This window comes from Anser brachyrhynchus (assembly GCF_964034855.1).
Source record: "Anser brachyrhynchus genome assembly, chromosome: 6".
NCBI lineage: Eukaryota > Metazoa > Chordata > Aves > Anseriformes > Anatidae > Anser > Anser brachyrhynchus.
In genome coordinates, this window is record NC_137700.1 from 38,258,664 (window position 1) to 38,286,445 (window position 27,782).

Sequence of the window (27,782 nt, forward strand, 5' to 3'; positions counted from 1 at the left end):
TGTAAATAATACATTATATTGGTTTTATATTTACATAAATCTTTCTATCTTATGCATAATTAACTTCCTTTCTAATCCATTGTGCTCGAAGGTTGGAAACCTATAAAATATGCTATGGGTTACGTTGTGTCAAACAAGCAGCACTGGCAGCAATTCAGGAAGATAGGAGGCACCCAAAATATTATTACTGCTCTAATCCTACCAACAGGTATAAAGACACTTAATTTTATGACCTTGACTGGACCAGCAACACCTGTGTGTGTGAGAGAGCTCAAAGGGTTGGGGCTGTATCCTGCCAGAGAGCAAGCGTCTCCAGGGGCTGTGTCGGCTGCAGAGCACAGTGACTCTGGAGTAAGGCACACAGGTGCTTACAGTGATGGGATGTGTTAATCTCATAACTGTGGGGTTTACTTAACCTGTGCTTTTCTTAAGATGTGTATCAATTGATGAGCTTATTACCCAGAATCTATTGCATACAAATAAATACAGCACTTAGAGTTATTTGTTTGAATGTATCATGTTAAACCTACAAAAAATACTATAAAGCTTTAGATCTTGATTAAACAGAAACAAATGATACCTTGGTTGACAGCAGTAATTATTATCTCAGCACAGGATGACTCCAGAGTGGCTCTGGACACGTCAGACCCTGTTCATACTCATCCTTGGGTTTTTGAAGGCATAGAGATCACTTATCATTGAGGGTCTGAACATTTTGTACTAATTTAACAACAGATATGTTCCTCTCCTTTCCTCCTCCATAGGTAAATGCGGTTATATCCCCGGCCAGGTCCCCTTGGTTATACCAGCAGCTCTGTAACAGCTCATGCAAGTTGCTTTGTGGGGGCTGCACATTAGGAAGGGTGATTTTGTCTCCACCACCAGAGTAGAAATGCTGCAAAAATAATAACAACAGCAATAACAACAGTGATGACGTTGATGAATGTAGACCAGCCCTTCTTTTAAGGTTAGTTGGAAACACGGGGTCATCTCATGTTCTCGGCTTGGATGTGGTAGTTCAAGAGACTTTGTGGCCCATTACTGATGCTGCTTCTTCTGGGTGGTCTCCAGCAAGGCTCTGCTTGGCACTCAGGGTGACTTTTCCGCACTGTGTGTGTGTGCGTGAACACAAGCAGACCCCAGTGCCCCCACTGTCCCTATCATCACCTAGGTTTCTCTGTGTCATACTGTGCAGCACGGTGGATTTTGCTCCCATCTCTTCTTCCAGCACTAAGGCCATGGTGACAGAGAGGTTGTATCTGCAAGGACCAGTTTTGGCATCTTTATTTTCCTTGGCCAGACCAAGAGGAGTGTATGTGGACCCCTGTGTCCCTCAGCATCTCTGCAGCCTCTCACTGGCTCTGCCCCCTGGGGGCTGTCTATCGCTGTTCCACTCTGGGCTAAAATTGAGCAGCACAAATTGAAAAACCAAGCCAAGGTGTATCAGGCTCTCCCCCTTCCTTCCTGGCCCTGCTCTGGATCTCTAGAGCAAGGTCATCTGGATGCGACTAGGAGGGAAAAGGGACAGCTGAAGCCTCAGCCACACAGAGGCGACACCATCAAACAGTCTCTTTCTCATGCTCTTCATGGAGGAGCAGTCCTTGCCAAAGATATTTTGAAATAAATGGAACAATAATATAGCCATAATAGTTGCCCTAAGTGCAATGACTATAGCCTGGATAGATTTGTAATCTCTTTTAATAAATACATTAAATTATTTGAAATAATGTCTTATTTGCCAACAGCTTATTCCATAAATATATATGGAATATAAAATAGGAGAGATTCCCTGACATAATTAAAATTGTACAGCCAAGTAGGAGGCAGGGAATAGTGTTATCTTTTCAGCTGCAAACTCTTTTACAGAAATATTTCTCACACACAAGCCTTCTATTTACCTTTAGGGACAGTATAATTGCATACTGAAAGCGGTGCAGCTCTGAGGCGCTGGCGGCTGGTGCCTCCACCTCCTATCCCCCGCCCCAGCTGCAGCTGGCTCAGACACACCGCGGCTCCCCCTCTGCAGGACCAAGGGCACCCCAGACCTTGCCACCTGCATGGACACAGCCCCAGATGCTACATTAAGACCTCTTTTACCTTGAAACAAATATATCATTCCTTTGCCATCACGGACAGGCAGCCTGGATGTTCGCCCTTCTCTGTGGCAAGGGGCTGAAGGCAGTCAGGAGGGATCTGGGGAAGGATTTCTCATATTTACCATCTCCAGAAGGTCCAGAGCTAAGCAGAGACACTTGAGCAAAGGGTATGAAGGTTACGGCAGTTGGTTTTTATCCTCTGTGCAGACTAGGCATCAGGCAGGGTGATGTGTTGTTCAAATGTCTTAATGCCATTACCTAAAAGGATTAGGTCTGCATCGCAGAAATCATGAATAATGCAATAGGTTATTGATTAGATCTATTCTTAACAGTTAATGTATTGGGTTTTGGAGTGTTGGGGATTTATATACAGGATGACACACCAAAAAATGCGATCAACGTTGGTTTAGTATCTTATACTGGATGCTACTTCATCCTGCCTATAAAAGCCTATTTATAACAAAGGCTTTTTACTTCCTCAGCAAATTCATCTGGAGAAACTGTCTCCTCACACTGCAGACCATTGTGTCAGGCAGTAATTTACCTCTCATCTAAGGATTGGCACCCACTAAAATAACTGGAAATAACAGAAGATTCCAGACTCGTGATTTGAGGAGTCCTGCTCCACCTGCCCAGCTGCACACCCTTGGGTGCACACCAGTGTGCAAGGCATCGTACCCAGTTTTGAACTGCTGCCTGTAGAAGGTCCTTTAATATGCCCTGAAAGTGTGTTCATGGGGAATTAGCACAAAGTAGCTGTAAACTCACCCCATCGCTGCATGCTGACTTCCCTGTGAAAACCTTTGCAGGGTTAAAACATGAGGTTGGAAGGGTGGTACAATGGCACAGGCAATAGGAGCAACAATATATATACAGTGTAAGAGATAGCTGGGAGACAAGAAGCCAATGCAAATCTTTGCTTGCTTTGCTGAAGAGGTCACTTGCAGGGCTTCTAGCAGTCTCCTCTCTGAGAGGGACAGCCAACAATTTGTTCCATGGCCAGGTGTTCTTCGAGGAGGCTCAGTTTTATTTTCACGTGCTTTTCATGGCTGTGCAGTGGCTGCAAGGTGATGTGATTGCTTAGGGTTGTTAGCATCTAAAAAAGGAAAACAAACAAGACAGTGGCCTCTTGCTGTGCCCCTTCCCTCTGTGACTTAACCGTCCCACCTAGCATCACCTCTTCTCACCAGGACACAGACTACCTAAAACTGAACTGATAACTTCCACACTTCCTTCTCTGCACCAGGAATCATGGTAAATGGGCTTTAAATACATCATGAAAGGGGGAAAATTTATTCAAAGAATAGGTATCCTGCAATGACTTCATGACAACCCTGTGTACAAAATGCTTGCATGCCAAAATGCAGCATATATTCTGTGTATGCACGCATGCCTGTGCAGATGCACAGGTAGGGCATGTGCTCCTGCGTACACCTGCACACCTAAATGCCTACACACTTTTTATGTGCACAGTTTGCAGAATAGAATAGTTTGGTTGGAAGGGACCTCCATCTAGTCCCACTGCCTGACCACTTCAGGGCTCACTTGTATGCATAAAATATGGTGTATTATATTCTCTCATTACCTTCAGTGGGTTTTGGATCTGGTCCATCTTGCAAACACACTGGGTTGTATTTCACACTCACAAATTGTATTTATGAGCCCATGTAAGTATACATCCTATCTTTGGTGGAGGAGTTGCTGAATTATTTTATCAAAGAAGTGCTTATTTTTGCTGATAGCAAAAAGAATTTCTCAGCTATTACCCCAGGTTTTATTTGTTTGTTTGTTTGTTTTGTTTTGTATTTTGGTTTGTGAAGCACACAGTGCACATTTTGGGGAACTGTAAGTATATAATCCCAATCATGTAATTTTTCAGAGCAAACACCATAGCATAATTTGCCAGCAGACTGTAGAAAGCTAAACTATGGATACCTACAGCATACAGGACAATGGTGCTAATTACAGAATTACATAAAGTAAAACAACTCAAACCTTTACTTAAAATAATTATATTAAACTATAGTTTAAAAAAATATTGCCTGAAGTCATGCTGGAGGGAAACAGAAATGAAATCATATTTAAACACTGAATTCGAAGAAAATGCGAAATAACAAAAATGGCTATTTGTCAGCCAATCCAAACTCTAGAACATCAATTGCAATGCTCACTATTGTTTGTCAGGAAGAACATTTAAATCACAGCAACTCTTTGAAATTTCTTAAATCCAAATTTAATGCAGGGTGGAGCTGCTGTTATTCCCTTCCACCCCAGTTAGGCATCATTTTACATCATGTTGTGCTTATTAGTCAGGCTCCTGTTATAAGTACATGAGTGATGCCCTTGACTTCTTACAACTGCTGTTGTCTGCCGTCATGATCAGAGATACAGTCCTGCATATTATGGGGCTGACCTAGACGTCAGCTGAAGTCGATGGAGAGTTTCCATTTTGGTGTACTTTGGATCCATCCCTTATTAGAGGTCAATGGGGATGCATTCTGCACACACATGAATTGCAGGCCTGTATGCTATTAGATAAGACCTGCTCTCTGTGCACCACCAGACGCACTGCTCTCTTTTCACCCCTGTGCATTCAGCAGATAGAAGGGCTAACTATGAAGAGCTGCTTGGTTCAGAACTTGTCTGAACTTCACCAAACACAACATTTCAGTGTGAGGGTTGAGTTTGCTGTCATTCTACACATAGGAAGCAGCTGAGAAGTTTAGATTTGTGTCTCAAAATCACCAGAGCACAATGGGGTCCTGGCATGAAGGCCATTTGCAGCATGCATTGCTTAGCAACAAAATCTGTGGCTTCTTCAAAGCAGAATAATTTGTAGGTGCTCTGCTGTTCTTACACCTATTAGCTGTGGTCAGAAAACAGGGGCTGAAGGAAAGTACTACTTCCGTTCCTCAGTAAATTATACTATTCTGACACAGAAGCCAAGGCTCTAAAATTAAGCAAATATACACCAAATATTACACAGAAACCTCAAACGCAAAAAATTAAAATAAAATGTGGTCAGTCTCTGAACTCATACATATAACAGACACTGGAGTATTAAAACAACAGAGGCACTCATATCAGCTTGGGAACTCCAGCATAATTTAGTCTAAAGTTATTCACAAACATTATCAATATTTCTGAGTTTACACTCGCACCTTTGACTGTTGACTTAAAGCATCTAGTCTGGTTCATGCTACTGGTAATGTTTACACTTTGGAATCTATTATGCATAGAAAAATTAGGGATTATCTTTGACCTGGGTCCCACATATTTTTATGCAAAACTAAATAATAGGGTTATTTATTCATTTAATCAATTCCATATATTTGCCATAAGCAGGCTTGATTTCTTCTGAGGTCGCAATCAACATCATACTTCTGGGAGGACATATGGCTTGACTATTAACACAGCTATCCTCAGCTCTCACATCTTTTCTCAGGTTGGGAGCACTACATATTAATATGGGTTAATCATTATATGGAAACATCAAAAGGAAAGTGATTACTGGGGTAGTACAGGCACATTTAACTCTTAAATGGGGAGGGATGTGTGTATTTGTTAGAGAGGAAAAAGGAAAACCACAACATACTCTACACTCACATAGAAAGAAAAGATTTTAGGCAATGAATGTGTCTGCAGGACCTCTTGCAGAGTGCTGTAGGCTCCCTCTGACCATGATGTGGTTGCTCTGTGATAAAAGCTATATAAAAGGTAACTATCACTTCGTGGCTGCTTGGAGTGCAGAAACAGGATGCAAAAAATCATCTTGATGCCTATAATTACAATCCTCATACCTTTTGCTATGCCACATGGCAGCATAGCTGCCAGGCCCTGCCTCAGTTTTCATCAAAGATCTTTGCAGAGCTAAAGTTCTGCTTTTCCATACACTTACAGCTTCCCGGGCTTCACCGTACTACCACATAAATGGACCTGTTTATTTCAAATGATATCTGCTTCAGAGGACATCATAAGTAGCTTTAAAAATTAATGATTGCTAATGACCTGCGGTCCAAGAATCAGAAGACTACAGATCTTGGGATAATGAATTAATTCTCTTTTTCAGTCTGTTTGGCATTGCTGGCAAGAGAAAAATGGAAAGGCAAAGAATGTCAAATATATTTATCCACGTAAATCTAGCAGTAACAGGCTTTAAGGAAAGTGAAAGCATATTATTTCCTTTCAGAAGAATAGGAGTAGATTTGGTTTGAAAAGAAGAGATATCCTTTCTAATGAGGGATAGTGGATCACTGTTTCCCAGAAGTTAATGTATTAATATAAATAAATAAATAAATATATATATATATAAAACTGAACTTAAAAGTCATGTTGATGTTAAAATCTTAATCGAAAAAGCAGTAATTTTATTATTAGCAAACACATGGGTGAAAAAAACAAACAAACAAACAAACAAACAAACAAACCCAAACACATTAACTCCAAGAGTGAGGAGAAGGAACAGTTAACATAATGGATACCTGCCACAAGCAACTGGGACCCTGTAAGGATCATCAACATTTAATGACTGGAGTAACCATATCCTCCTTCAGCTGATGGAGATTGTATAGGAGCAGATGGAGTAAAATGCTAACAAACGCTGTGTACCAAGTGTAATAGGAGATGTGAAAGCTCATCAGGATTATGCCATGGTGAAGCTAATTGCCAGGCTGCCTGGATTCTTTAACAAGCATGTTTTTCACCCCTTTTCTCTTTTGACTCATGGTTATATTTTATTTATTTAGGTTTTAACACCTCCTCTTATAATTTGGAGACAAGGGGAATCAGTTTCAGCATCAGTACAAGGCCTCATGCAGCAGCACTCCTGTAGCTGAACATCTGCTTGACAGAAGGCTCCCTAATCTCCTCGCTGATGGGAACTACATGCCAGTTTTGAGATCTTTCTCATAGTTTGTACAGCAGAAGTAAAGTGCTCAAGCACTCTTGGGACATACCAGAGAACTGGGATCTGTGAAAATTCAGAAAGAGAGAAGCCGTAATCCATGGCAGAATCACTGCAGGAGACCCTAAAGGGGCTGGGCAGGAGGCTGGATCACGGCGTGTTGGGAGAGCGCCCTGTGAAAGAGCTCTGCACCCGAGTGCAGCCCATCTTTAGCAGGCAGAGCACAGCTTTTTTTTCTTGTACCCCTCAACGGCAGGCAATGGGATTTTCACTGTAGGGTGCCACACAGATTTTTGTCTTGTTATGTGCAGGGTCCCTGGTACTTGAACTTCATCTGAAATAAAAAAGGTAAGAAAGGAAAGGAAAGAAAATAAAGCTGATGTATATTTTCTACTGATATTTTGCAGGTGGATACTAATTCCTAGGTGGAGGAGAAACTCCCCTGAGATCTGCAGGACAGGCTATTGTGTGGCAGAACAAATACTGACAGCAAAATTGCAGAAGCTGATGGAATAGCGCAGAGGGGAAGGGAGGGAAGAGCTCTGCTCCTTGTCATAGGGTCCTCTGTGGCTACTCCAAAACCAAAGCAAAGAGCAGGTGCAAGAGGAATGTCACCAGCCAGAAGGTGCTAGCCGTAGTTACATGCTTCTCAACCAGCATCAGAAAAGGAAGTTGGAAAGCAAGAGTGGACTCGAGGGAAAAATGAAGCAGAAAATGTCAGGGAAAATATTTCTCTCCTAAGCTGGGAACTGATGCAGATGGATAGTTACCAATAAAAGCCTTTGCTATATAATAGGAAGATCTCAACTTATAGCTTCAAAGACTTAACTTTATATTTCCTCTTCTCCCTATCTCTGCTAGAAGATTCAGTTTTTCACCCTGCCAAGGCTAGATTGTGCTTATCAGCAGCTCGAGGCTTTACGTCTCAATGTGAGCAGTCCAACTTCTAAGTGTAACTTTGTATTTAACTAAGGAGAAAACAAACCAGGGCTGGTATCAGTGAAAATAAAACCTTCCAGGTCATGATGGGCCAGCAAGAAAGACCACAACCATGTCGCCAGCCAAGGCAGCAGCACAGCTTTTTCCTGGGCAGAGGCTGAGGAGCCCCGTGGTGAAACAGGGACCTGAGCCCAGCAGCCTGGGGACAGTGGGGTGACAGGAGCAGACCCCACTGACCTCTTGTGATGTGCAGGGCTGTGTTACCAAACAACTAAAACTTTTGCATTTTCATTACGTGCACCTCTCATATGTGCCCGTAAGTGATGTAGAAGGATACAACTGCACTTGCAACATTAATTTTCTCTGGAGCAGGTTTCTCAGTATTTAGTTCAGAGAGTTCACCATCTGTAAAAGCAGGTAAGTCCGTGACGTTAAGCCCTTGGAGGGTTATTCAAAATAATGTGTTCTCAATCCATTTTCCAGGTTAGCAAACTTAGAAACAAGCTCAGTTTTCTTCCTGCCTCTGCTTGCAAAGTCCATGAAATGATTTGTGCACGCGTGTTTCATCAAACAAATATTCCAGTGCCTTTTTAATAACAAATGACTGCAGTAACAAATGTACCTTTACCAGGCAGACAAGCACGTGATGCTGATGCTTACTATAGCATGTTGTAAGAGCCAAACTCTGTCCTGTAAAAAAAACAGTAAAAATAAATGACATTTTTGGAGCTACCTTTCCAAGCAAAACTAAGAAAAATTAATGAATGTAGTTCCATGATCAGAATTAACACACAATAGGATTTTTCAAAATACCCAGGAGTCTTCAGACTGATGTGATATTATGCTTGTGCTGGTCTTAATATTATTGTTTCTGTCTCATTTTAGGTTACTTTCCAATGTTTATTATTAATTCAAATTCTCAGTATTAAAAGAAAGATATTATCCATATGGTTGACGTGCTGCTCAGTATGTTCATAAGTTCTCCAACGTTTTGATTAACACTGACAGAAAACCCTTTGAAAACATATGGCCCTATATACATCCTGTCATTTCTAATAATAGGGTACATTCTTCAGTACATTTTCTTAAGAAGATGAATTCAGTCATATTTTAGAAACATGCTAATACTTTGTTAATTAGTCCTTTGAGGTCAGGGGAAAAGAAAAGACTGAATGAAAATAAACTTTTCCTTGAGCAGACACCATGAGCACTGTAGATAATTTGTGCAACAGAAAAACGTGATATCTATGAGTAATAGTCTCTATATACAGCCAGATTTCTTAAACCAATTAGCTTCTGGCATATTCCTGAAGATATTCATGCTCTATTCGATATGCCAGACCCTTCCAGCTTTAGCATGAAGACTGATTTTGATGCTCATTTCACTGATTAGGTCAGTACTTTGTTTCTGGTGTTGAATTTCTGTATTTATACAAATTGTTTCCCTTTTCTAACACCTTTGGGAGGTCACAGGATCCCATCACATTTCTCCCATGCACATGCAGGTCTGATACCAGAAGAAGTAGAGCTATCATTGACTTGAATTCACTTTGGCTTATGTGGTAACATGGCATGGTTATATATTAGAATTTGTCACCAGGGACCATTTCCACCTTGCTTGCTCTGCTGGAACTTTTGTCCATTGTTTTCAGTGTGATTGTAGAAGTTCCCACCTCCTTGGGCTCTTTTAAGCACCTTTTTCCTCACGTAGCTACCTGTACTACTCATCCACAGACTTCTCTAGTTCTACATTTGTTCAGGAAGAAGCTGCTCAGCCACATATTCTTTAACATTATACTTCAGGATGTGACTGTGCAAAAATAAGTCAGTTAATCTACATGAAAACTGTGCGGCTAAATACCAAATATATTTTTAAAGAATATATCTATATTGAACATTGTAGACCTGCATATTTTCATATCATACACGTTTAAAATATACTTAAGTTCTTTTCCATCAAATATGTGTCCTTAATGCTGATAAATACATGATGTTAAAATTGCATCATTGCTATTAATTATATCAGGTAATACCCTACTTCTATGTTTTACTTTCTCTCTCTCTTTTGTGAGGAAAACCCAAAGACATACAATCTGATTCTCAAAAAAATCAAAAAATACTAGATGTTTTTTTCTTTTCTTCTCTATCTCCTCCCCTTCCATTTACCCCTGCTCTTTTTCCCATGGGAGAAGTCCCTGTCTGGGCTACGTCATTGAAACATTCCTGGGCAAAAAGCCATCAATCCTTATAAAACTCCATATCTGACTATTACTGTAGATAAGTTTCTCTGAGCCCATCAAATTTCTCCTTCTCTAGACTCCTCACAAAGAGAGTATCAAGTAAAATTCATGGGCTTGGTCTGTAGGGAGGTCAGAGAAGCCTAGTGTGTCTGAAAGGCCTGGGAAGCTGTGGGACAAGGTTATCAGCACTCCCATTCCATACGGACAGGGGAACTTTTCAACTCCTAATCAAACCTTACCCACATTGCAGAGAGAACTTCACTCCCCATCTTGTTTCTTGAAGGACCACCAACAGAAAGGAAGTAAATATCATTCAAAGCTGACATATTTTCCATTCCAGGTAAAAAGCATGTTCCTTTGATTTTTGCCTACTCTAACATGCATGTGAACAGCTTTTATATAAATAATGAAACCCAACAAAACACCTTCTAGAAAATGGAACATCATCTTGTATATGTAACATTCTTTTTAGGAGGTAACAGGAGAAAGAATGAAACACCTTTAATGGAGGTTAGCAACGTCATTCAGAGCTCATCTGAAATAAAAAAGAAGGTAAGATCACAAGGAGGCTAGTACAGGAGCTGGGCAAGATTAGAATGCTCCAACATTGATGGAAAATCACAATTAAAAAAAAAAACAAAAACAATAAAAACCATATTTATGGTTTGGTTGTCAACATTCTGTGTGCTTTATGGAAATATTGTTGCCCTCCTGTCTTGATAGAGTTTCAAAAACAGGACAAGTTTTGTTTAATTGCTGTCAAGCCAGACAAAATATGATCTTGTACACTTCGCTTTACACTGATAATATGTGCCTGCCTTTTCAGAGCTGCCCATCCTCCCTGCCTGTTTTTTTTTCAGAACCTGAGAGACACAGAGTGCCTTCAGACCAGTGACATACAGCAGCCTTGCAGATTGCTACTTAATGCTAATAAAACTGTGCCTGTGCTATGCTGTTTATCTCATGATACTCCTTAAATTACAATGATGTTATTTTACTTTTTTCCCTTCGTTCTACATTATTTAAACTGCTGCACATGATACTGAAAACTCGAAGGCTGTTATCAGTTTAGGAAAAAGGTATTAAATGGAAAAGATTAAGCTTTTGGCCTGAATCCAGCAAGCACTTAAATGCATGAGTTACTTTACTCCCATGAGTAGTGTCTCTGAAGCCAATGGGACTAGCCATGCATGGAGGCGCGACGTTTGTGTAGAGACTGGTGGGAGCCAGCCCTGCTGCCAGAGGTTCAAAACTTGGGTCTGCTCTTAGCTACGTGTGCATGCTCAAATTCATAAGACATGAACGTATTACACATGCTCACTACACTTTTTCAAACTGTCAAAGCTTTATTGCTACATTTTTTTCCTCCCCTCTAAAACCAAAGCTAGGCAGATGTTCTTCATTTTTCTTACCTATATGCCAGATTTAAAAACTCAGGTTACATTTTTTTTTTTCAGAGAAAAAAAAACCAATATAATACACCAAATTAATGTTTCAAAAACACAGAATACATATTTTCCTATTAAGCATAGGGCCTGGAAATGCCTAGCCAGGTTCTCCTCAGACAATCATAAAATAGGAAATAGATCTAAAAACTAAATGGTTCACTGTAACAATGTTCATTCCCCTACAGAAGGGTCACCATGTTTTTTACACCTGCGTCTTTCCTGTCCCTACATTAGATACTGTTCTCAGCCATCTCCATCTTATGTAAAAGATGTCCTATGATAAATGTCAAAGTTAACTTTAGTTTTGTCTCAAATAAGGAAAAGCAACTTGCAATATCTAAAAAATCATGTAATACAAATTGTGTAATGCCTGCTAATTAGGAAGCTATAAAACCTTCACTTTGGCATTTCTAACCAAACAAAACATTCCAGAATCTAAATATTTAATTTGTTTGTAATGAGAAATCATTGATAATGGATATACCTTTGTACTGCGTGAAAACAGGGGCCTGGCAGCCCCTTATGCTCCTGTTCTCGGGTACATCCCTGCAGGAATCAAATCAAACAGCAACAAGAGATGTAGCCCTATCAAAGAAATTACCTTACAAAGGAAAATATGACCACAAGATACCTGCATCAAAATGTCTAAAGCCTGGTCTAATTCAACATAGCTTACTATAAACAGAAAAACCTTACTAACATCAATGGTAGCAGCGATGAGAAAGGTCATGCATGCACCAAAACCTTATGTCAGGCTGGCCCTACTCATGGATACTTCTGGAAAACTGGCTGAGAATCTGTGATCTTCTGCAAATAAAGTGTCATCCACACAGTCCATGCCTTTGGGGCTATGAAAAATTGAACAGAGTTATGAATGGCTAAAAGTGGTAGATTGGCCATATCTCACTGCGTCCTTCTCATAATGCAGAGTTTTGTTGTCGTTGTTTGTCACCTTATTAATTACTATTATTATTAATTACTATTATTATTAATTACCTAGGTTACCTTATTAATTACTATAGAAACTTGCTAAAAAGTTTCTTGCTAAAAATGAAAGCCTTATTAATGCAGACAGCACAGATCACTAGAGAGATTTTCCTTTGACAATATATGCTTGCAATATCAAGTGGTCTTATATTTAGTTGGCTGATTTAGGAGAAAAAAAAAATCAACGTGCCTACAAAACTTATTTGTAAGGATGATGAAGCTCCTGGTCACAATGCCTAATTTGCCAAATATTTGTTTCCTAGTTATTAATGTCTGCTGAATATTTTAAATCCATAGTAATTCAATATTCAGGCCAAGTCTAAAATAAACCTTTTACTTTTTTTTTTCCCTTTCGATTATTTTCATTAAAGATATTTTTGTCTTCAATCTTCCATTTCAATCTTGGCCTTTTAAAAGGCCCTCTTCAACTTTAAAAGCAGCCTTAATTACTAGACATTTTGTCTCCTCCTTGGCAACATAATACAAGATGTGGAAACTGGATGCAGAGTCTAATAAAGTCATAGCACCATCTGAGAGGCAATAGGGTGCTATATTCAGTTAGAAGCAGGAAACAATTTACATCAAGGTCCAGTAACAGATTATCACTCTCTGTTCTTCAGGTGTAAAAGTGCTAGCTCAAATTTTCTAACAGGTGTCTAAAGACAGAAACATATTGACTGGTTTTCGAATAGTAGCCAATAGACTTAGTGCTTTATTCTGATAAAGTTCGTAGGATTTTGAAGGACTTTGATTTTGTTTAAATAATTCTGGGGTGAATGACCTGTATGCTTTTATCTGCAGAGAACTAGGGCAGGGGGGAGCCTTTTCCTTAGCTCATGTGATAAAAGTAAAGGAATGTAATATAATGTAATTCTGTCGCTTGAGAATAACATAAGTCTATTACCACAATTTGAGTCCTGCATTAAACTTTAAAAAGGTCCATAGGACTGCAGTTTCAGAAGTTATGGGCCAGCTCCTATTTATAGAAAGATTGCATACTTTCAACAACAAGAAACAAAAATTATGAACACTTTCAAGAAAAATTGAGGGATTTTTTTTTTCTAACATCTGTAGAGACCACTTATCTTGTTTGAGGGACGCAGACGTCTCACACATCACAAGACCTTCCACTGCTGTAAGATTCCTGGCTGAAGAAGTACCTCTGAAAATGCTGCTGAAGATTTCTGCTGGTCCAGTTAGGCAGCAGATACACCTGTATCCAACTCTTTTCACAGAAGAAACTAAAGCATCAAATAATCAGCTAAGCGTTTAGACTTGATGTGTTACAGATCAGAAGACAATGACTATGCACATATATGCTTACAGGATTTTTTTTTTTTTGCCTTTTTATGCCACTTCACAATCTAAAAGTATTTATTTTCTCAGCCTACAAGGGGTTGAAGAAGTATATGCATTGTGGGGTGAAGCCTGATCTGGGTGAGAAAAAGCTCTAGTGATTGATTTTGGAAAAAATGTAGAAGAAATTCTAAAGTATTGTCTTATTCTTTTCTCTGAACTTAGTTGGCTTCAGAGATTTGGGGGATGGATTTAAACAAAGCTTTTAAAATAAATGTTCACATTTTTAAAATATTAAGGTGTGAGGTGTGACAGCATCCATAAGCTACTGAGAAAATTATGAATATCTTTGCAATACCCTGCTATGCATCACATTTTAGAATGTAGTTGCTTTTTCAGGCTGACTAGGGAAAAGAAGAGGTAGTAATTACTTTATTTATACAGCCAAAGTCATCAATAGTGCCTGTGCACTGTAAAAATAAATTTATTTCATGCTTTTTAATTGCAGACATAGTATGTCTGCACTTCTTCACTCTTGTGATTTTTATTTTTGTTACTACACAATATCCACCCTGATTACTTTAATGTCTTCGTGTTAAGCCAGTGAGAACCTCAGTTCAGTCAAGGGAGTGCTGGGTGGTAAGAGTTTCCTTAATACCTGTACAAATTCTTTTATATACAAGAAACACATAACATAACATGCACTGCATGTGACCTGCATATGACTATTATAGACATGATGCAAAAAATGGCATTTAAATGCCATATTTATGAAAGATCTCAGAAGACAAGGCAGAGAGACATAGTGAGAACTCCAGAAAAGGCAGCCAAAGAGGAGGAGCTGTGCAATTTTTTTTAAGAACTGTCCACTGATTTTTCTGTCCTCTTCATAGTGCTGTACATGCAGCCAGGGAGGAGGTAGGGAGAAGGGTGGCGAAAATGCATCCACACACCCTGCTCCAAACATCTAATTTACTTTCTGCTTGGCAGTCATGCTTCTTATCTAAGCACTGAGGGGAGCTTTGCTGCTCCAAAGGGCGGCTCAGAGCAGCTGTATTAGGTCCTTGATGTGGATTGCCCCCTGAATGACAGCTGTCAAGTGATTTGTCACTAACACCAACATGCCAGAAACATGCCAAAATAGCTCTCATTGGACAGAATATGTTCTAGTAGAACAGCTTTAATGATGGAGGAAAGATTTGATTTGGCTTCTATATTATGTCCATGATAGTGTTAATCTCATAAAAAATAAAAAACGTTCAGAATTTCTCTCTAATAATTGTAAACACTGCTTCCTTTGTCAAGTTCTTGATTTATTGGAACTTATTATAGAGTTAGACTTTATTGTATTTGCTTATGATACCACAGTAATCTTTTCCCAGGCTTTCACTTTATTTTGTTACATTTATCTAGCAAGCCAGATTCACACTCCCACAGTAACCATATGGAGAAAAGCCACAAAAGCTGTTAAGTACATTTAATTACTGTTTTGATGAGCTCATATTTTAATTATGTTTATTGATTCTGTGTGTGTTGAAATAGTTTTAGCATTTCAAGAAAAAAAATGGAATCAATATACTGTAATTACTGGGCATTTTATATTTTTTTCTGTGTAATTAAAACTTTCATATAATATTTTAACACTTTTTACTAATCCTTCAGTTGTGGTTGGCAGCATTTCCTTCTGTGTTTAGGTGAGTTTTAATTTTCATTCTACCACAATGTGAAGCTAAGTTCAGGACTAAACACCATTTTCATTAAATACTTTGTTTCCCCTTAGACCTTCTTCAGAAAGCAAAAATAACATGCACATGGTGTTTACTAATACAGCACTAGTCATGACACAATGGAACATATTCTACTTGGACAAATCATGACAGCACTGGCTAGCACTGTAGCAACAGATTAATGGCTAAGACAGCTAAGAAAGGGGTCTTCTAGCATAACTGTCCCTGCCCTATTTCTTTAAAACAGCTGGCATTTTATCTGAAATAGTAAAATTTACTTTTTGACTTGGAAACAACAAAAAAAAATCCATAAGCCTATATTCAGGTAGAAAATCTTTTGAAGCTGTTTTGGATTTTTAAATCAAATTTAACTTTGGATGGATCTAAGCTTTTGGATGACTTAAAATGCTAAAGCAGATGTGAAGGCATAGGGACATGATCCCCCAGTGGCATAAATGCCCAAAGTCCTTTTTGTTTGAATGGAACATAATTCTTATTTCATCATGAAAGAAAATGACTTTGGACACAAAGTTTGTCTGAAAGCAGATAATACCACAGTTTTGGTTGCAGAATGGTGGGGAACCAAGTAGACCATCAAGCTTTGAAACTGCTATATATCATGATGAAGAAAAGCATGTTTTCCTCCATGAGTTATCCCTCATGAGTGAAATAAAAAATGTTTGCATATAAGTACATTAAATATAATTGATTTATAAATAACAGACTACTCTCTTGCATTCATCGTGTGCCCATTGACCTAGATGAAAGAGAACCTGTGCACAGGAAGAAGAGTTAGCACTGACAGCAAAGGCATTTTTACCAGAGGGACCTGAACAACGATTGCTTTCACCAGACACTAGCCTTTCAAAGGTGCAACTGAGTTTTGAAATTTCAGAAGTTCTTATGTGATGAAAATTCCTTCCTCAGGATTGGCTCTGATGTTTGTAGACATGAAATTGTGAGCTTCAGACCTCTCTCTTTTGCTTTGTCTAGAGATATGAATAGCATTAAAAGGAAAGGATATTGTCAAATCATTTAACTAGCAATGCAGTTTTAATTTATTTGCACCCATGCATGTCACACGGACATCAAAATAAAAAAAAGAAAAAGAAAAAAAAGAAAAAAGAAAGGAAGAAAGGAAGAAAGAAAAGAAAGAAAGAAGGAAAGAAGGAACGAAAAAATGAAAAGAAAGAAAGAAAGAAAGAAAGAAAGAAAGAAAGAAAGAAAGAAAGAAAGAAAGAAAAAGAAAGAAAGAAAGAAAGAAAGATCTAGTCAAATGCTTGTATTTAAAGAGTCTGCTTGCAAAAGCATCATTTTCACCCTTTTCAGTATACTTGAGTCTCTGACAAAATGGTAGAAGATTACTCTGTGCTCCCGACAGTCAAACTGCATTTGTTACATGGATAGCTATTCTTAAAGTGCTGTACCCTTGGCTCTCAATCTGAATCTTAAATTACCAACGAGAAAGTAATATCTTTTCTGTGGAACTCATCTTAACTTGACCCCAGGCATATAAAGTTAGCAGGGCTGGAAACTAGGTGCTGTCTGAGGAAAGAGAAAAGACTTCATCTATTTTAGTACTGTATATTACCTGAGGGTCATGAGATTACTGTGAGAAGGGGCAGAATGTATGACTCTGGCAACAAAAAGAGGTATCAAGAGCTGAAAGAGAATATTTATGGGAAAAAAAAAGTAAAAAAAAAAAAGTAAAAAAAAAAAAACTGATAGCAACAAATAGAACTACCTGAAAGAAAAGTAGAAAGGATAGATAGGAAGAATACAAAAACAACATAACTGTCCATTTAGAACGAGATAGGCCATGATTAGAAGAGATTTGAGTGTCATCTTGACTCCTAGAGAAAAGGCAGTGGAAGAGGAGAAAACAGCAAAAGGAGGCCCAGAGAGGCAAAAGCCCCACACGTTCCTCTTCAGAGCACTTACCAGGAGGATGAACCTTAGTTCTGGCCATCTGCCCCTGCTGAGGACTGGAGGAGACCATAGACGTTACCAGGAGCCAGAGCAGTAGGACTCCACAGAAGTTGCTCCAAAGCCTAGGTTGTCTGTTTTTTAGGAAACAGATTTCACTGAGTTGTCCAGCCACCCTGGAGGATCCTACAACAGCAGTTGCAGGTAGCAGGAGAAATGTGGAGGGATACCTCTGACAGGAGCCGGTGTCCTCACTGCTGGTACTCACCACTCAATCTGTGTTTTCCATGGGCACCAAGATGCAAGAACATCTAAAAATTGCAAAAGTTCAAATTCGGCTTTCAACAAAGTTGATGGGAACAATCTCCTCTGATATTACCAGTGTTTACATCAACCCCAATGCAATTTTAGATGGCCTCATTCGTGTATTTTCTGCCAGTCCCTTCATGCACAGTACAGTACAATTCAGGTATCCGTTTTCTCTTTTTCTGACATTAGTTTTCTTCTTCCATCCTTTAATAAGGTAATTTTCTCTCAACATAAAACACATGCTTACATACGTAAGTATGAAGCATTGGTCAAATAGATACAGTTCAGAAAAATAAGTAAATAAATAAAAAAATAAATAAAATAGAAGAGTGGAGCAGTCCTAGTTATTTCTTACCATGGTGCAGAACTGCCCATGTTAAGCTAAAAGACACAAATCTCCACAAATAAAAAATAGCTAATTCCCTTGAAGTTGGAGGAATTGTTTGTGGTTTCTGCCATGGAGAGTCCAATCTTTCCCTAGGAACACTAACTATTTGATGTCTGGCTGTTGACATCTACAGGAGTGGATGGGACATGCAGGAGCATTTGCCAGTATCGTATGTCTGATTGATTCAAGCATGCATTACTCAATGAAATAAAAAGATTTCAAATAATGGAGATGGTAGCAGTGAATGGATGATTAGGCTGACAGCTGTCAGCTGCTGAGTTATGACCAGTGTCAGCCCTAGCCTTGAATTTCCTGTCTTCAATATGTGTGACAACATTATTATTGTTTCAACACAATTTCTTGGGTTTTAAGACAAAAAAATAGAGGATAATAAAAATACTCTTGGGCGTGTACATATAAACAGTTTTTTGAACAGCTTGTTATTTACCCATTAGGCTGGTAGAAATCCTTCAAAGTCCTTTCCGTCTAAGGAATAAATACCCGTTTATAAACTTCTTTGCAATGGTGTGTAATTTAATTTATAAACCAAAATGTCTTCTGCAGCTATGTTACAACTCCAGGCAACTGCGCAGATAATGTTCAAGAGAGCAGCTACATATCTGAAAATCTTTAGAACATTGGTAAATGTGTAAGTACAGCACATGTTTTTCAGTGCAGTATCTCAGCTGTTTCATTTCTCTCTTTTGCTCAATATTCAGACCCCTGAGAGTTTCAACCCTGGCTTTGGTTTGGCAGTTTTACACTCATAAAACTCATGTTCATGCAGGGTTTGTGAGCCACCACACAAAAATAAGAATTTTTACTTTTTTTGCATTATATCTCTAAGCCAGAAAAAAAATATATTTTTTAAGAGAAACATAATCAGGCTCTTTTCATTTTAATTAGCAATATGGTGGCTTCATTGGGGAAATTATACGAGAGTCCCTCTATGATCTTTGTCATTGGACCAAAATGAGATAAATAATATAGGTGAATTAATCATCTATGAGGAAAATGAGATGACTGACCCACAGTTACATTAGATGGGACAATAAAAATTGTTTGTCCTGTAAGTGATGAAAGGAAGAAGAAAATTCCAGATGTGGTGGTTATATTTGGTGTACTTGGGTAAAGAGTCTGAACAACTGTCAAAAAAAAAAAAAGGACTAGACAGGAAAAACCACTTGTATCTGAGTTCGCGCTAGAGAATTGCACCTCAAGTACTTCTGTTACTATCAAACAAACTTACTGATTTAAACTTAGTACTGCTGCAGATCATTTTTTCTTGCCTGTGACTAGAGACCATACATTTTGCTTTGTAGAAGTTTGAGTCATAGGCAGCTTGAGTCTTGTTACTTTGTCAAATAAGAAGTTAAGAACCTTAACTCTATGTCAGTCTGGTTCTTTAGGCGTGGGAACCTGTTTATTCACTTGCTGAGTGTTTGCCAGCTGAGGACCATTACTAGGAAGATTCTTTTCTTCTCCACTTGTCAAAGAGAGAGGGCAAGCAAAACAAACCAACCCCAATTATCAGAAATGATAGCAAGAGACTGTCAAAAGATATTTCTTTAAGGTCTTGCATATGGATGATTTTGTAAATTACAAAGAAAGAAATACGTAGCAAAGTTGTTGAACTCTTCTTGACGAGATATCTCCCAAAATAGATTCTCTTGTAGCTATTGATGCCACTAACAATCTCTCTAAGAGCTGTGGAACTGCATTAAATGAAAATTTATATACAAATCTGATTGCAAACTGAGTAAAATTGATTTTTAAGATCAGAATCTGTGCAACAACCATGGGCCATATCCATAACCCTACTCACTGCATGTTTCACAAAAATATAAGTAAATGTTAAGGCTCATCTCTGTACTATGGATGTGTATGTAATGCCACATGTGCACACAGATCCCTCCATGTCTTTCAAAGCTACATTCTTCTAAAGGAAGGCTGAGAAAGAGGGATATATCTTGCCCTCAGTGCATCTGCCTATGGGAACTATTTTGTCAACTTCTTCCTCCAGCCTACTAAAAAATTTGTTTCAAGGAAAATAAATCAAAACAGAGCAAACCAAAGAAAGAAACAGATTAAAATTAAAATTACAGGGCCGAATTTCTGCCCCACCAAATTTCACTACAAACTTAGGATCACGAGAACTGTGGAAAAGCAGCATTACCCAAATTTTATTCTACTCTGTGGGAGATTTATCTCCATTGATATGTGCAACACATTGGAAAAGTCACATATCGAAGTGTAAAAGGCTGCCTTTAAAAGAATAGTATAAAAGTGAAGGAAAGTTCAAACAGAACAACAGCTAAGGAAGATGTGGTTGAACGTTTTTACCACCTGTTAATAGGCAGTCAGCTGGCACAAATAACAACTGCCTTTACCTGGAGGTCACTTTGCTGTGTACCTCTCCCCCCATCTCCCCAGCCACTCAGACTGGGTCACTGGGGAAGGGGAAATCAGAGTGTTCCTGATTATAGGGAGAAATCAGAGAGGGTACAAAGTTTTACTTAGCTTTAGATTATTCTAAATTAAATAGAGTGGCCTGGTGAGGGGTCTCAGCCTGCGGGGCAACCTGATAGTGAAGCTAGAATCACAGTCTATCTATGTTCTAAATTGATGGCAATGAAAATAATACTCCCCAGACACAAAAGTACACTTGTTTTCAGATTAATGCATCCTGAATGTGAGCTTTTCATCTCCTTTCTGAATGAGTTAACGTGTGCTCATTCGCCTTGGCCAGAAACTGAACTGCAGATTCATTATTTGGAAACTTATTTGTGCTGAAGTCCATAAGGCCAGTAGCTTGGGAAGATGAAAACAGCTTTCCACAGGCTCTCATTTTGGGAAAAGCTGCCTGCCCTAGGTTGCCAAATGCATTCCCTATGACTCGTCCATTTGCAGGTTATGTTTGGGCTGTAATTGAAACAATGGATACCTAACTGCCTTCAGGCCTGATCCGAGGATCTCCAGTGCCCCTTTGCAAGGACAGATGATGCCTTTGAAAAAACATTCATGGCACTCCCCTAGGAGCCTGAGAATGCTGTTGCCTTGCACCAGCACCGCATGTTCCTGCTTCTCAGAGGAGAGCATCACTGTCTGCCATAGCTGCCAGATCCTGTGCTCATATTAATTAATTCCTGGAGAGCACTGTCAATTAATATGTGTAATGGATGATTATTTTTACAAATGTTCTAGCTTCATTTTGTGCTTTCTAAATTGCTATTAATACTGAATGACATTATTTTTGGACTAAAGCAGCAACAAATTTTTCAATACTTTCAGATATTGCCTTTTCAATAGCACAACTTAGTGCATTTTTCTCACCTCTCTGTAGAAAGAAGATGTAAGATAGAAGATAGCTGTAAAATACATCTGTCAAGATAAGCTTGTAACTTCTGTTCTTTCAGTGTCTGGAGAAAAACTGCACTAATTTATACACAGATGTTCTGTTACACTTAGCTTCTGTTCAGCTTATTCTCTTTCAATGAAACAGGAAACTGAAAGAAAAAAAAAATATTCAAAGCCAAAATAGCATTATCGGTTCATTCCAAAAGATGTGTTTTGATACTGTCAAAACATTTTCAGATGTTCTGGCAACACCTGACTTGCAAAAGCACTTCAGTTATGACAAGCGGTGTGCTCTGATGGAGCATGTCTTGTTCACGGTTTCTTCAAAGTTCCTCAAGGCTGATCTCATTTTATGTTTCTTGTTAACAGAAGACTATTCAGACTAATGAACTAATTTGGAATATGTATATATATTTTCACTGCTATTATAGCTGTGTGCAAACAACTGCCTTTAGTCTCAGCTGACAGAAACTTCCTAAGCATAACTGATATCAACACTGTTGAATCAGAAGTACCATCCTTGGCCAAGTTCTCTCATATATGTTGATCAAATCTCCTTTATCTAAGCAGTAATTCATTATCTCCCTGCTCTCTGTGTGTTTGACTGTATCTTCTTCCTGGAGAACACTAATTCCACGTGTTCAGTGCAAAAGAAAAGAACCAAGATTGCTTGTAGCAGAGTTCTTGACAAATTGCAGTGGATTCACTGAATCCCACGTAGCAGAAATCCTCTTTATCTTTTAACATTGACATTGCAGATGCTGTTCCTGGATACTGGATATTGCTGTGCACTCATAAAGTCTGCTTGCTATTTCCACAACTGGCTGTATTTTGAAAAGAGCTAAAGATGGAAAATCTTCATCACAAAAACCTGACGTTGCTAGTTCATGAAGACTCTCTTTCTTGGAAGAAAGATGTTAAATTACCATAGTTTCTTCCTGTGATGCATACAGTGATAATATGCATGGCATAAACTGAAGAACTGAGAAAAACACTCTCTCTCTTAGCTATGGAATTCCCCCTCATACAGTTGCATTGCTGTTCAGTCCAGGAAAGGCAGTATCTCGTTTTGCATCAGTGAAAACCATAACCAGAAATAAGAACATTATGCTACAAGACAGGAATATGAAGGCATGATTTGGATTCCTTTACTGGTAAATCACAAAATATCATAGTTCAAGATCACAAACTCTTCACAAATAAATGAGCTGAGAGTATTTTAAGAGATTTCTGTAAACTATTAATCTATTGTGGTCTATTCAGTGATTGCTTCAATTCATAGGGTGTATTTCATAGTTGTCTTGACTACAGACAAATCATGAAAAATTGTCAGGATTATTTTTATGCATTTGTAAACAGAACAGATCTAAAATTAGCTTAATAAGTGTGGTTTATTCAAGTACTAAAATACTTAGAATGGAATACTTGTAATGTAGTAGTCGTAAAATGTCAGATATCACAGTTGTCTTGGCACAATTCTGATTTGACAGATGGTTTTTGACTTTGCTTGTACAGGTAACTTCACGCTGCTTCTGTTTCATAGAGCTAAAACCTTCTGATCAGAGCATATAATCACATCCAAACCCAAGGATCTTCTGTTAATGGCAAAATGTGTGAAACAAAATAAGCAAAAATTGGTGTGTCGGGGGGAAACAAAACAAAACAAAACAAAAACAATCAAAGCCAGTATTATTTCAATAGTGTTTTAGCTCATATTTTGGGAAGGGGCATCCAGGTATGTAAGAATTTCCTTCTCTTCATGGGCTTTTCATTCCCATTCCAGCACGTGTACAGGTGAACCACAGTCATACAAATGATTTTATCCAGTTAATTATTTTAGACTTCATTTTAGCAATGCTTAAAAATAAAATTACACTCACAAATAAAAATGTTAAAACATTTGAACTCACTGGAGCTTTTGAACAATGGTTAAATTTTAAAATCTACCTGGTTAAACATGAATTATCATTTTACTTATGAAGTATTTTTTAAAAATATTACAATGTAGAAGCACTGTAGAATTACACAGCCATTCACTAAAGTGAGAATATAAATTCCCCAATCCAATAGTTATTTGACTGAGCTAATATTGAAACACTTAATAGCTTTTAAACAAAAAGCGGTCAAATTTCTTTTAAAAGTGGTACTCTGATCATAAGATTTAAATTATCATATTCATTAGAGAAACCCTATGTTAGGAGTGAAACTTTAACATTGTAGTGAACCAAATTGACACAGAGAAATATATTTGCCTTAAAAAGAAGATAGACACTAATGTGGGATATATTGGCACACTGAAATATTCTTTGTCGGGGCTATTGTATTTTTCCTCAGAGCAAGTTATCATTTAACTTTCTACCTTTTTCTAACAAAAAGACAATCAGTGTTTTGAAAGAAGAAATTAAACATTTGTTTCAAAACATGACAGAAGCAGGCAGAGCAGACATGGTCACATGTCCTCATTTTCACTCTAAATATAAACGAAAACATGAGTGTTTATTTTTAAGCCTGCAGACCAAAGCTTCTAATTGACCCCACTTGGGAGACAGGCTGAATAAAGGGCCATTATGCTGTGATGAGATATGCAATTGCCTTGAACTTGCCAGGAGTTCAGGTGTGGGTATATCTGTACCCCGAGCACTTGCAGGAATGCCGGTGTCTGCGTACTCCTGCTCATGCATCTGCCTCGTGTAGACCTTGTAGGCACCGGCTCCATTTCACTGGAATAACTTCGCTATTCATGAACAATAAGGTTCAAATTGTACTTTCCTTTAACACAACATTAACTCTCAAAGAGCTGGAAATTCAGTATTCTGTTCCCTAAGCTTAGATTCCAAATCAGTCACTGAGAACATTATATGAGCAGTAATCCCATTAAATATATCATCTTGCAAATATCTAAATCCAGTTAATTAACTTGTATTGCAAAAGAACTCCAAGATATACTTTTCAGTGAGCAAACTTACATTTTAGGTTTCTAATTATATCAGAAGGAAGTTTTATATCTCCTTTTTATATAAAAATTAGAGTAAAATCATCTAAAATCTATAAAAACAGGTGTTATAGACAAACATATATTTATTTAGAAATAATTCTTTACTAAACTCTTATCTTGTAGAGAGATTATATACAATAGGGGCCCCTTAAATGTGGAAAATGAGGAACATTATCTGAAGGAAGTTGTAGGATATGTTCCACTTACTAACTAAACAGGAACAAATGACTGGACAAGTAATAACTGCAGTAATTCTGTAGCTCTCGAAGAAGGCAGTATTACAATTTCTCTACTTGGAAATTAGTTTGTAAAAGCTAGCAGTAGTGAGAGGGCCAGGCTGGGAATGAGAAAAAATATCATACAAATTTCTTTGCAGCCTAAAGCAATTTAAAAAATGGATTAAAAAGAGATTTTCAAGAGATATGAAGTAAGCCATTTTCCCTTTATTATACCTGCAGTTAAGGCTGAGACATTCTTCCAGCCAGGATATATTTAAAGTAAACTGTGAAGCTATGTTTTCATGTGATTTCACTTTACAAACAAATGAAAAACAAAACCAACCAAAGGCCATCTCAGGGTGCTGCTCATCAGTCTCTTTTCCCAAAGTACTCACCCAGGGTTTCCCCTCCTTTTCCAGGGGTGGCCATGCCTTGCTAATGCTCCAGGGCAGCTCTTTCATTCCAGAGCTGGTTCAGCATCCATCATTAGGGAGAGGAGGTGAGGAGCGCGGAGGAGCCCATGCACATCCTCTGAGCACATTGCGAAGTAGAGCGCTAAGCAGGGATTGGAGAGGGATAAATGAATGCAGTATTTCAAGGGCTGCACATAACCATTTGTTTTGCTTTCAAAAGGAACAGTAGCTGGTAAGTTACAATATTTAGAAATTCTTTAAAATAATTTGACACCACTCCGGGTTTAGAAAGAACAACCGATTGTAAAAGGCTTTCACAAAACACTCTCTGGCACTATGCAAAAATAAGTAACGTAGCCTGAGCAGTTTGCCTTATGGACCTTTACAAAGGCGTACACTGAACCGTAAAGCTCAAATGAAAACACGAATCCCCGCAAGCATTCAGTGTAATGGAGGACAGGGACCCAGGCTACATAGCTCATTCAGAAAGACTTCTACATGCAAACAAGTCTGTCTTCTCTGAACCTCCTGAAGGGCTGCACAATGCAGTGTGATACTGGACACCGTCTCTCTTAGTAAAAATACCACCATTTTTTATTGCAGCTAGGTATTTCTGATTACATGTTCCCTTCCAGACCCAGCTGCACTGCATTCTGCTGCTGGCCATTACCACTCCTTTGGATTTGCCGACTGATACCTGTGTGAGGCAAAAGGAAAGGAGCTAGCTTGGCCAATTTAAGCCCTCAGTCTTTGCCAATGTTTTGTGTTTTTTTTTTTTTTTTTTTTTTTTTTCCCTAAAAAGAGCATAGGGATCATATACATGAATAGCCCAATTTTGGACATTGAAAAGGATGTGTACCTACACCTTCACATGAAGCCCTCCAGAAGCTGCACAGTGCTGTCAAGGCGAGGCACGGGTCCTCTTGGGTCTGCAGGCTGGTTTCTCAAAGAGTAATGACAAATCTACCAGCTTCCTTTGTTAATGGGAAGTGTCTGGAGTAAGTGACACAGACTTTTTAATGTCCCATGAAAAGTTCTCTTTATATATATATATATATGCCAGGCATCATTGCAATGTTACTTAAATAATATTCTTCATATTCTATGAAATGTGATTTTGGGCAAAATTCCTACCAGTTTCAGACAAAGGATTGGGCTCTTTGTTTTCAAAGTGTGGATAAGACCAAAGATTAAAAAATGGAGTAGAATGGATAAACCCTGCTGTCTTTAAAAGACTGACCACAAAAGACAATATATTTGCCCATTAATGTACAACACTGTATTTTAGAAACAAATCAGTAACTATATATGTGGTTTGGTATTTCATTAATTGAATTCTGCCCACATTAACAAGTGTTGCTACTTTTTCTTTTTTTCTTCAAATTATGCCAATTATGATTTTTTTAAAAATGAAAATAATGATTCATGTTTTAGATTGAGTTGTGTGAACATGAAACAAAGGCAGTATGGAGGAAAACTGAAAAGAATTTTGAATGAATTCCCCCCGTTTTATCAGCACTTCAGGTCACAGTCCACTTGCCAATTATCCAAATGGTACTCAGTCTCAAAGAGCTAATAACAATTTAGTCATTAAAGAGGAGCTTCCGGGATTCACAAAACCGTCGTTGCCGCATCCTCACTTTACAGTGCCACGGGTGGCTTTGTGGTACTGCGGTCTCACTGCTCAGTGTCACAACTGGCTGAGTATGACAAAAAAGCCACTCCCTCAGTATACAAGGATACTGTAATACCATTATTTTTACCCCGCTTGTAAAAAATTCTCTCGCCCTTTCTTGTCTTGCTTTAATATATTTAGCTGTTGTGGTACCTGTTACTCTGCTATACCTGCTTTGTCAAATTTCTTCTAACGGAAGGCTCTCATTTCATCCCATCATCCATGCTGTCTGCCTCAGGCATAATTCAAGTCTCCTTTGTCTCGGTATCTCTGATGATAAGCTTCTAATTTGGGATCTCCTATACATAGCTAAACCTGGGAACACCCACACTGGGTTAGGTGGTCCTGGTGGGAAAGCTGCAGACTATTTAACACGCCAGTAACTCTATACACATGGAACTCAACAGGTTCAATTCCCTTGCTCTTGAAATGTTGAAGATGAGGACATTTTGTTCCATAGTGGTAGAATTGACTATGGTCTATCTGTCTGCTCCTGGAGAACAAGCTATGAACTAGTCTCAATCCAGAGCAATACAAGCATAGTGTTGGCACTGGACAAAGCAAGGAAACGGTCTTCACCTCCAGATCAATTTTAGACAAGGGTTCCAGGTCAGCTTGGACGTGTGATCCAAAATCTAGAAGCAATGTAGCACTAGGTAGAAGGTGTCTTATGACAGCATTTTATAGCGCACAGCTTTTGACACCTTTGGCCGTACCTGCACGCACAACTGTGATTTTGGATCCATTCGAGATCCAGGATTTGGAGGTATAAATCCAGGCCTCCAAATCAAAAAGAAAAGCCTAGAGATTATGTTATAGCATTATATGGGTTTGAAAGTTATATGAAAATTGAAGTATTTTTTAC

At 38.5% G+C, this 27,782-nt stretch overlaps 1 long non-coding RNA gene across 1 annotated transcript; it reads right to left on the reverse strand.

The window, feature by feature from the left end:
- LOC308197116 lies at window positions 1–25,963 on the reverse strand. The gene is made up of 4 exons (XR_013952585.1): window positions 25,225–25,963; window positions 21,593–21,765; window positions 17,578–17,873; window positions 1–8,628 (listed from the first exon to the last, which is right to left on the reverse strand). It is a non-coding gene; the product is annotated as an uncharacterized lncRNA (long non-coding RNA).
- Between the last annotated feature and the right edge of the window lie 1,819 nt (window positions 25,964–27,782).